This window comes from Osmia lignaria, unplaced genomic scaffold, assembly GCF_051020975.1.
Source record: "Osmia lignaria lignaria isolate PbOS001 unplaced genomic scaffold, iyOsmLign1 scaffold0001, whole genome shotgun sequence".
Taxonomy (NCBI): domain Eukaryota; kingdom Metazoa; phylum Arthropoda; class Insecta; order Hymenoptera; family Megachilidae; genus Osmia; species Osmia lignaria.
In genome coordinates, this window is record NW_027478158.1 from 3,503,608 (window position 1) to 3,511,476 (window position 7,869).

Sequence of the window (7,869 nt, forward strand, 5' to 3'; positions counted from 1 at the left end):
GCGCAATAGTGCAGAGTTATCTCAAAGAAAGGGGCTACGGTGTTTCTGTATCTCTATTATGTTGGTGCGGCTTCGGAACTTTTAAATGTCTTGATACATCTCGAGAACTACGCATCTGATCAAAAAATATCATACAAGATAAAAAGTAGGAAACTTAATTCTCTACAAAAAAGGTCTCTTAACATTTCGCCATAGCTCGCTTCGTTTCCGAGATATTTGCAGATTTATCTCAAGGGAAGGGGCCTGTCGGACATATTTCGAGATATTTCTTCTTCTTGTTGTTCTTCTTCTGCACAGCTAAGCTGGAAGTGGCATTTGCAGCTCGCACTAGTGCAGAGTTATCTCAAAGAAAGGGGCCACGGTGTTTCTGTATCTCTATTATGTTGGTGCGGCTTCGGAACTTTTAAATATCTTGATATATCTCGAGAACCACGCATCTGATCAAAAAATATCATAGAACATAAAAAGTAGGAAACTTAATTCTCTACAAAAACGGTCTCTTAACATTTTGCCATAGCTCGCTTCGTTTCCGAGATATTTGCAGATTTATCTCAAGGGAAGGGGCCTGACGGACATATTTCGAGATATTTCTTCTTCTTGTTGTTCTTCTTCTGCACAGCTGAGCTGGAAGTGGCATTTGCAGGTCGCAATAGTGCAGAGTTATCTCAAAGAAAGGGGCCACGGTGTTTCTGTATCTCTATTATGTTGGTGCGGCTTCGGAACTTTTAAATATCTTGATATATCTCGAGAACTACGCATCTGATCAAAAAATATCATAGAACATGAAAAGTAGGAAACTTAATTCTCTACAAAAAAGGTCTCTTAACATTTCGCCATAGCTCGCTTCGTTTCCGAGATATTTGCAGATTTATCTCAAGGGAAGGGGCCTGACGGACATATTTCGAGATATTTCTTCTTCTTGTTGTTCTTCTTCTGCACAGCTAAGCTGGAAGTGGCATTTGCGGCTCGCACTAGTGCAGAGTTATCTCAAAGAAAGGGGCCACGGTGTTTCTGTATCCCTATTATGTTGGTGCGGCTTCGGAACTTTTAAATATCTCGATATATCTCGAAAACTACGCTTCTGATCAAAAAATATCATAGAACATAAATTGTAGGAAACATAATTCTCTATAAAAAACGTCTCTCAACATTTTGCCATAGCTCGCTTCGTTTCCGAGATATTTGCAGATTCAGCTCAAAGGAACTGGCCTGACGGACATATTTCGAGATATTTCTTCTTCTTGTTGTTCTTCCTCTGCACAGCTAAGCTGGAAGTGGCATTTGCAGCTCGCAATAGTGCAGAGTTATCTCAAAGAAAGGGGCCACGGTGTTTCTGTATCTCTATTATGTTGGTGCGGCTTCGGAACTTTTAAATATCTTGATATATCTCGAGAACTACGCATCTGATCAAAAAATATCATAGAACATAAAAAGTAGGAAACTTAATTCTCTACAAAAAAGGTCTCTTAACATTTTGCCATAGCTCGCTTCGTTTCCGAGATATTTGCAGATATATCTCAAGGGAAGGGGCCTGACGGACATATTTCGAGATATTTCTTCTTCTTGTTGTTCTTCTTCTGCACAGCTAAGCTGGAAGTGGCATTTACAGCTCGCAATAGTGCAGAGTTATCTCAAAGAAAGGGGCCACGGTGTTTCTGTATCTCTATTATGTTGGTGCGGCTTCGGAACTTTTAAATATCTCGATATATCTCGAAAACTACGCGTCTGATCAAAAAATATCATAGAACATAAATTGTAGGAAACATAATTCTCTACAAAAAACGTCTCTTAACATTTTGCCATAGCTCGCTTCGTTTCCGAGATATTTGCAGATTTATCTCAAGGGAAGGGGCCTGACGGACATATTTCGAGATATTTCTTCTTCTTGTTGTTCTTCTTCTGCACAGCTAAGCTGGAATTGGCATTTGCAGCGCGCAATAGTGCAGAGTTATCTCAAAGAAAGGGGCTACGGTGTTTCTGTATCTCTATTATGTTGGTGCGGCTTCGGAACTTTTAAATGTCTTGATACATCTCGAGAACTACGCATCTGATCAAAAAATATCATACAAGATAAAAAGTAGGAAACTTAATTCTCTACAAAAAAGGTCTCTTAACATTTCGCCATAGCTCGCTTCGTTTCCGAGATATTTGCAGATTTATCTCAAGGGAAGGGGCCTGTCGGACATATTTCGAGATATTTCTTCTTCTTGTTGTTCTTCTTCTGCACAGCTAAGCTGGAAGTGGCATTTGCAGCTCGCACTAGTGCAGAGTTATCTCAAAGAAAGGGGCCACGGTGTTTCTGTATCTCTATTATGTTGGTGCGGCTTCGGAACTTTTAAATATCTTGATATATCTCGAGAACCACGCATCTGATCAAAAAATATCATAGAACATAAAAAGTAGGAAACTTAATTCTCTACAAAAACGGTCTCTTAACATTTTGCCATAGCTCGCTTCGTTTCCGAGATATTTGCAGATTTATCTCAAGGGAAGGGGCCTGACGGACATATTTCGAGATATTTCTTCTTCTTGTTGTTCTTCTTCTGCACAGCTGAGCTGGAAGTGGCATTTGCAGGTCGCAATAGTGCAGAGTTATCTCAAAGAAAGGGGCCACGGTGTTTCTGTATCTCTATTATGTTGGTGCGGCTTCGGAACTTTTAAATATCTTGATATATCTCGAGAACTACGCATCTGATCAAAAAATATCATAGAACATGAAAAGTAGGAAACTTAATTCTCTACAAAAAAGGTCTCTTAACATTTCGCCATAGCTCGCTTCGTTTCCGAGATATTTGCAGATTTATCTCAAGGGAAGGGGCCTGACGGACATATTTCGAGATATTTCTTCTTCTTGTTGTTCTTCTTCTGCACAGCTAAGCTGGAAGTGGCATTTGCGGCTCGCACTAGTGCAGAGTTATCTCAAAGAAAGGGGCCACGGTGTTTCTGTATCCCTATTATGTTGGTGCGGCTTCGGAACTTTTAAATATCTCGATATATCTCGAAAACTACGCTTCTGATCAAAAAATATCATAGAACATAAATTGTAGGAAACATAATTCTCTATAAAAAACGTCTCTCAACATTTTGCCATAGCTCGCTTCGTTTCCGAGATATTTGCAGATTCAGCTCAAAGGAACTGGCCTGACGGACATATTTCGAGATATTTCTTCTTCTTGTTGTTCTTCCTCTGCACAGCTAAGCTGGAAGTGGCATTTGCAGCTCGCAATAGTGCAGAGTTATCTCAAAGAAAGGGGCCACGGTGTTTCTGTATCTCTATTATGTTGGTGCGGCTTCGGAACTTTTAAATATCTTGATATATCTCGAGAACTACGCATCTGATCAAAAAATATCATAGAACATAAAAAGTAGGAAACTTAATTCTCTACAAAAAAGGTCTCTTAACATTTTGCCATAGCTCGCTTCGTTTCCGAGATATTTGCAGATATATCTCAAGGGAAGGGGCCTGACGGACATATTTCGAGATATTTCTTCTTCTTGTTGTTCTTCTTCTGCACAGCTAAGCTGGAAGTGGCATTTACAGCTCGCAATAGTGCAGAGTTATCTCAAAGAAAGGGGCCACGGTGTTTCTGTATCTCTATTATGTTGGTGCGGCTTCGGAACTTTTAAATATCTCGATATATCTCGAAAACTACGCGTCTGATCAAAAAATATCATAGAACATAAATTGTAGGAAACATAATTCTCTACAAAAAACGTCTCTTAACATTTTGCCATAGCTCGCTTCGTTTCCGAGATATTTGCAGATTTATCTCAAGGGAAGGGGCCTGACGGACATATTTCGAGATATTTCTTCTTCTTGTTGTTCTTCTTCTGCACAGCTAAGCTGGAATTGGCATTTGCAGCGCGCAATAGTGCAGAGTTATCTCAAAGAAAGGGGCTACGGTGTTTCTGTATCTCTATTATGTTGGTGCGGCTTCGGAACTTTTAAATGTCTTGATACATCTCGAGAACTACGCATCTGATCAAAAAATATCATACAAGATAAAAAGTAGGAAACTTAATTCTCTACAAAAAAGGTCTCTTAACATTTCGCCATAGCTCGCTTCGTTTCCGAGATATTTGCAGATTTATCTCAAGGGAAGGGGCCTGTCGGACATATTTCGAGATATTTCTTCTTCTTGTTGTTCTTCTTCTGCACAGCTAAGCTGGAAGTGGCATTTGCAGCTCGCACTAGTGCAGAGTTATCTCAAAGAAAGGGGCCACGGTGTTTCTGTATCTCTATTATGTTGGTGCGGCTTCGGAACTTTTAAATATCTTGATATATCTCGAGAACCACGCATCTGATCAAAAAATATCATAGAACATAAAAAGTAGGAAACCTAATTCTCTACAAAAACGGTCTCTTAACATTTTGCCATAGCTCGCTTCGTTTCCGAGATATTTGCAGATTTATCTCAAGGGAAGGGGCCTGACGGACATATTTCGAGATATTTCTTCTTCTTGTTGTTCTTCTTCTGCACAGCTGAGCTGGAAGTGGCATTTGCAGGTCGCAATAGTGCAGAGTTATCTCAAAGAAAGGGGCCACGGTGTTTCTGTATCTCTATTATGTTGGTGCGGCTTCGGAACTTTTAAATATCTTGATATATCTCGAGAACTACGCATCTGATCAAAAAATATCATAGAACATGAAAAGTAGGAAACTTAATTCTCTACAAAAAAGGTCTCTTAACATTTCGCCATAGCTCGCTTCGTTTCCGAGATATTTGCAGATTTATCTCAAGGGAAGGGGCCTGACGGACATATTTCGAGATATTTCTTCTTCTTGTTGTTCTTCTTCTGCACAGCTAAGCTGGAAGTGGCATTTGCGGCTCGCACTAGTGCAGAGTTATCTCAAAGAAAGGGGCCACGGTGTTTCTGTATCCCTATTATGTTGGTGCGGCTTCGGAACTTTTAAATATCTCGATATATCTCGAAAACTACGCTTCTGATCAAAAAATATCATAGAACATAAATTGTAGGAAACATAATTCTCTATAAAAAACGTCTCTCAACATTTTGCCATAGCTCGCTTCGTTTCCGAGATATTTGCAGATTCAGCTCAAAGGAACTGGCCTGACGGACATATTTCGAGATATTTCTTCTTCTTGTTGTTCTTCCTCTGCACAGCTAAGCTGGAAGTGGCATTTACAGCTCGCAATAGTGCAGAGTTATCTCAAAGAAAGGGGCCACGGTGTTTCTGTATCTCTATTATGTTGGTGCGGCTTCGGAACTTTTAAATATCTTGATATATCTCGAGAACTACGCATCTGATCAAAAAATATCATACAACATAAAAAGTAGGAAACTTAATTCTCTACAAAAAAGGTCTCTTAACATTTTGCCATAGCTCGCTTCGTTTCCGAGATATTTGCAGATTCAGCTCAAAGGAACTGGCCTGACGGACATATTTCGAGATATTTCTTCTTCTTGTTGTTCTTGCTCTGCACAGCTAAGCTGGAAGTGGCATTTGCAGCTCGCAATAGTGCAGAGTTATCTCAAAGAAAGGGGCCACGGTGTTTCTGTATCTCTATTATGTTGGTGCGGCTTCGGAACTTTTAAATATCTCGATGTATCTCGAAAACTACGCTTCTGATCAAAAAATATCATAGAACATAAATTGTAGGAAACATAATTCTCTACATAAAACGTCTCTTAACATTTTGCCATAGCTCGCTTCGTTTCCGAGATATTTGCAGATTCAGCTCAAAGGAACTGGCCTGACGGACATATTTCGAGATATTTCTTCTTCTTGTTGTTCTTCCTCTGCACAGCTAAGCTGGAAGTGGCATTTGCAGCTCGCAATAGTGCAGAGTTATCTCAAAGAAAGGGGCCACGGTGTTTCTGTATCTCTATTATGTTGGTGCGGCTTCGGAACTTTTAAATATCTTGATATATCTCGAGAACTACGCATCTGATCAAAAAGTATCATACAACATAAAAAGTAGGAAACTTAATTCTCTACAAAAAAGGTCTCTTAACATTTTGCCATAGCTCGCTTCGTTTCCGAGAGATTTGCAGATTTATCTCAAGGGAAGGGGCCTGACGGACATATTTCGAGATATTTCTTCTTCTTGTTGTTCTTCTTCTGCACAGCTAAGCTGGAACTGGCATTTGCGGCTCGCACTAGTGCAGAGTTATCTCAAAGAAAGGGGCCACGGTGTTTCTGTATCTCTGTTATGTTGGTGCGGCTTCGGAACTTTTAAATATCTCGATGTATCTCGAAAACTACGCTTCTGATCAAAAAATATCATAGAACATAAATTGTAGGAAGCATAATTCTCTACAAAAAAGGTCTCTTAACATTTTGCCATAGCTCGCTTCGTTTCCGAGATATTTGCAGATATATCTCAAGGGAAGGGGCCTGACCGACATATTTCGAGATATTTCTTCTTCTTGTTGTTCTTCTTCTGCACAGCTAAGCTGGAAGTGGCATTTGCGGCTCGCACTAGTGCAGAGTTATCTCAAAGAAAGGGGCCACGGTGTTTCTGTATCCCTATTATGTTGGTGCGGCTTCGGAACTTTTAAATATCTCGATATATCTCGAAAACTACGCTTCTGATCAAAAAATATCATAGAACATAAATTGTAGGAAACATAATTCTCTATAAAAAACGTCTCTTAACATTTTGCCATAGCTCGCTTCGTTTCCGAGATATTTGCAGATTCAGCTCAAAGGAACTGGCCTGACGGACATATTTCGAGATATTTCTTCTTCTTGTTGTTCTTCCTCTGCACAGCTAAGCTGGAAGTGGCATTTGCAGCTCGCAATAGTGCAGAGTTATCTCAAAGAAAGGGGCCACGGTGTTTCTGTATCTCTATTATGTTGGTGCGGCTTCGGAACTTTTAAATATCTTGATATATCTCGAGAACTACGCATCTGATCAAAAAATATCATAGAACATAAAAAGTAGGAAACTTAATTCTCTACAAAAAAGGTCTCTTAACATTTTGCCATAGCTCGCTTCGTTTCCGAGATATTTGCAGATTTATCTCAAGGGAAGGGGCCTGACGGACATATTTCGAGATATTTCTTCTTCTTGTTGTCCTTCTTCTGCACAGCTAAGCTGGAAGTGGCATTTACAGCTCGCAATCGTGCAGAGTTATCTCAAAGAAAGGGGCCACGGTGTTTCTGTATCTCTATTATGTTGGTGCGGCTTCGGAACTTTTAAATATCTTGATATATCTCGAGAACTACGCATCTGATCAAAAAATATCATAGAACATGAAAAATAGGAAACTTAATTCTCTACAAAAAAGGTCTCTTAACATTTCGCCATAGCTCGCTTCGTTTCCGAGATATTTGCAGATTCAGCTCAAAGGAACTGGCCTGACGGACATATTTCGAGATATTTCTTCTTCTTGTTGTTCTTGCTCTGCACAGCTAAGCTGGAAGTGGCATTTGCAGCTCGCAATAGTGCAGAGTTATCTCAAAGAAAGGGGCCACGGTGTTTCTCTATCTCTATTATGTTGGTGCGGCTTCGGAACTTTTAAATATCTTGATATATCTCGAGAACTACGCATCTGATCAAAAAACATCATAGAACATAAAAAGTAGGAAACTTAATTCTCTACAAAAAAGGTCTCTTAACATTTTGCCATAGCTCGCTTCGTTTCCGAGATATTTGCAGATATATCTCAAGGGAAGGGGCCTGACGGACATATTTCGAGATATTTCTTCTTCTTGTTGTTCTTCTTCTGCACAGCTGAGCTGGAAGTGGCATTTGCAGGTCGCAATAGTGCAGAGTTATCTCAAAGAAAGGGGCCACGGTGTTTCTGTATCCCTATTATGTTGGTGCGGCTTCGGAACTTTTAAATAACTCGATACATCTCGAAAACTACGCTTCTGATCAAAAAATATCATAGAACATA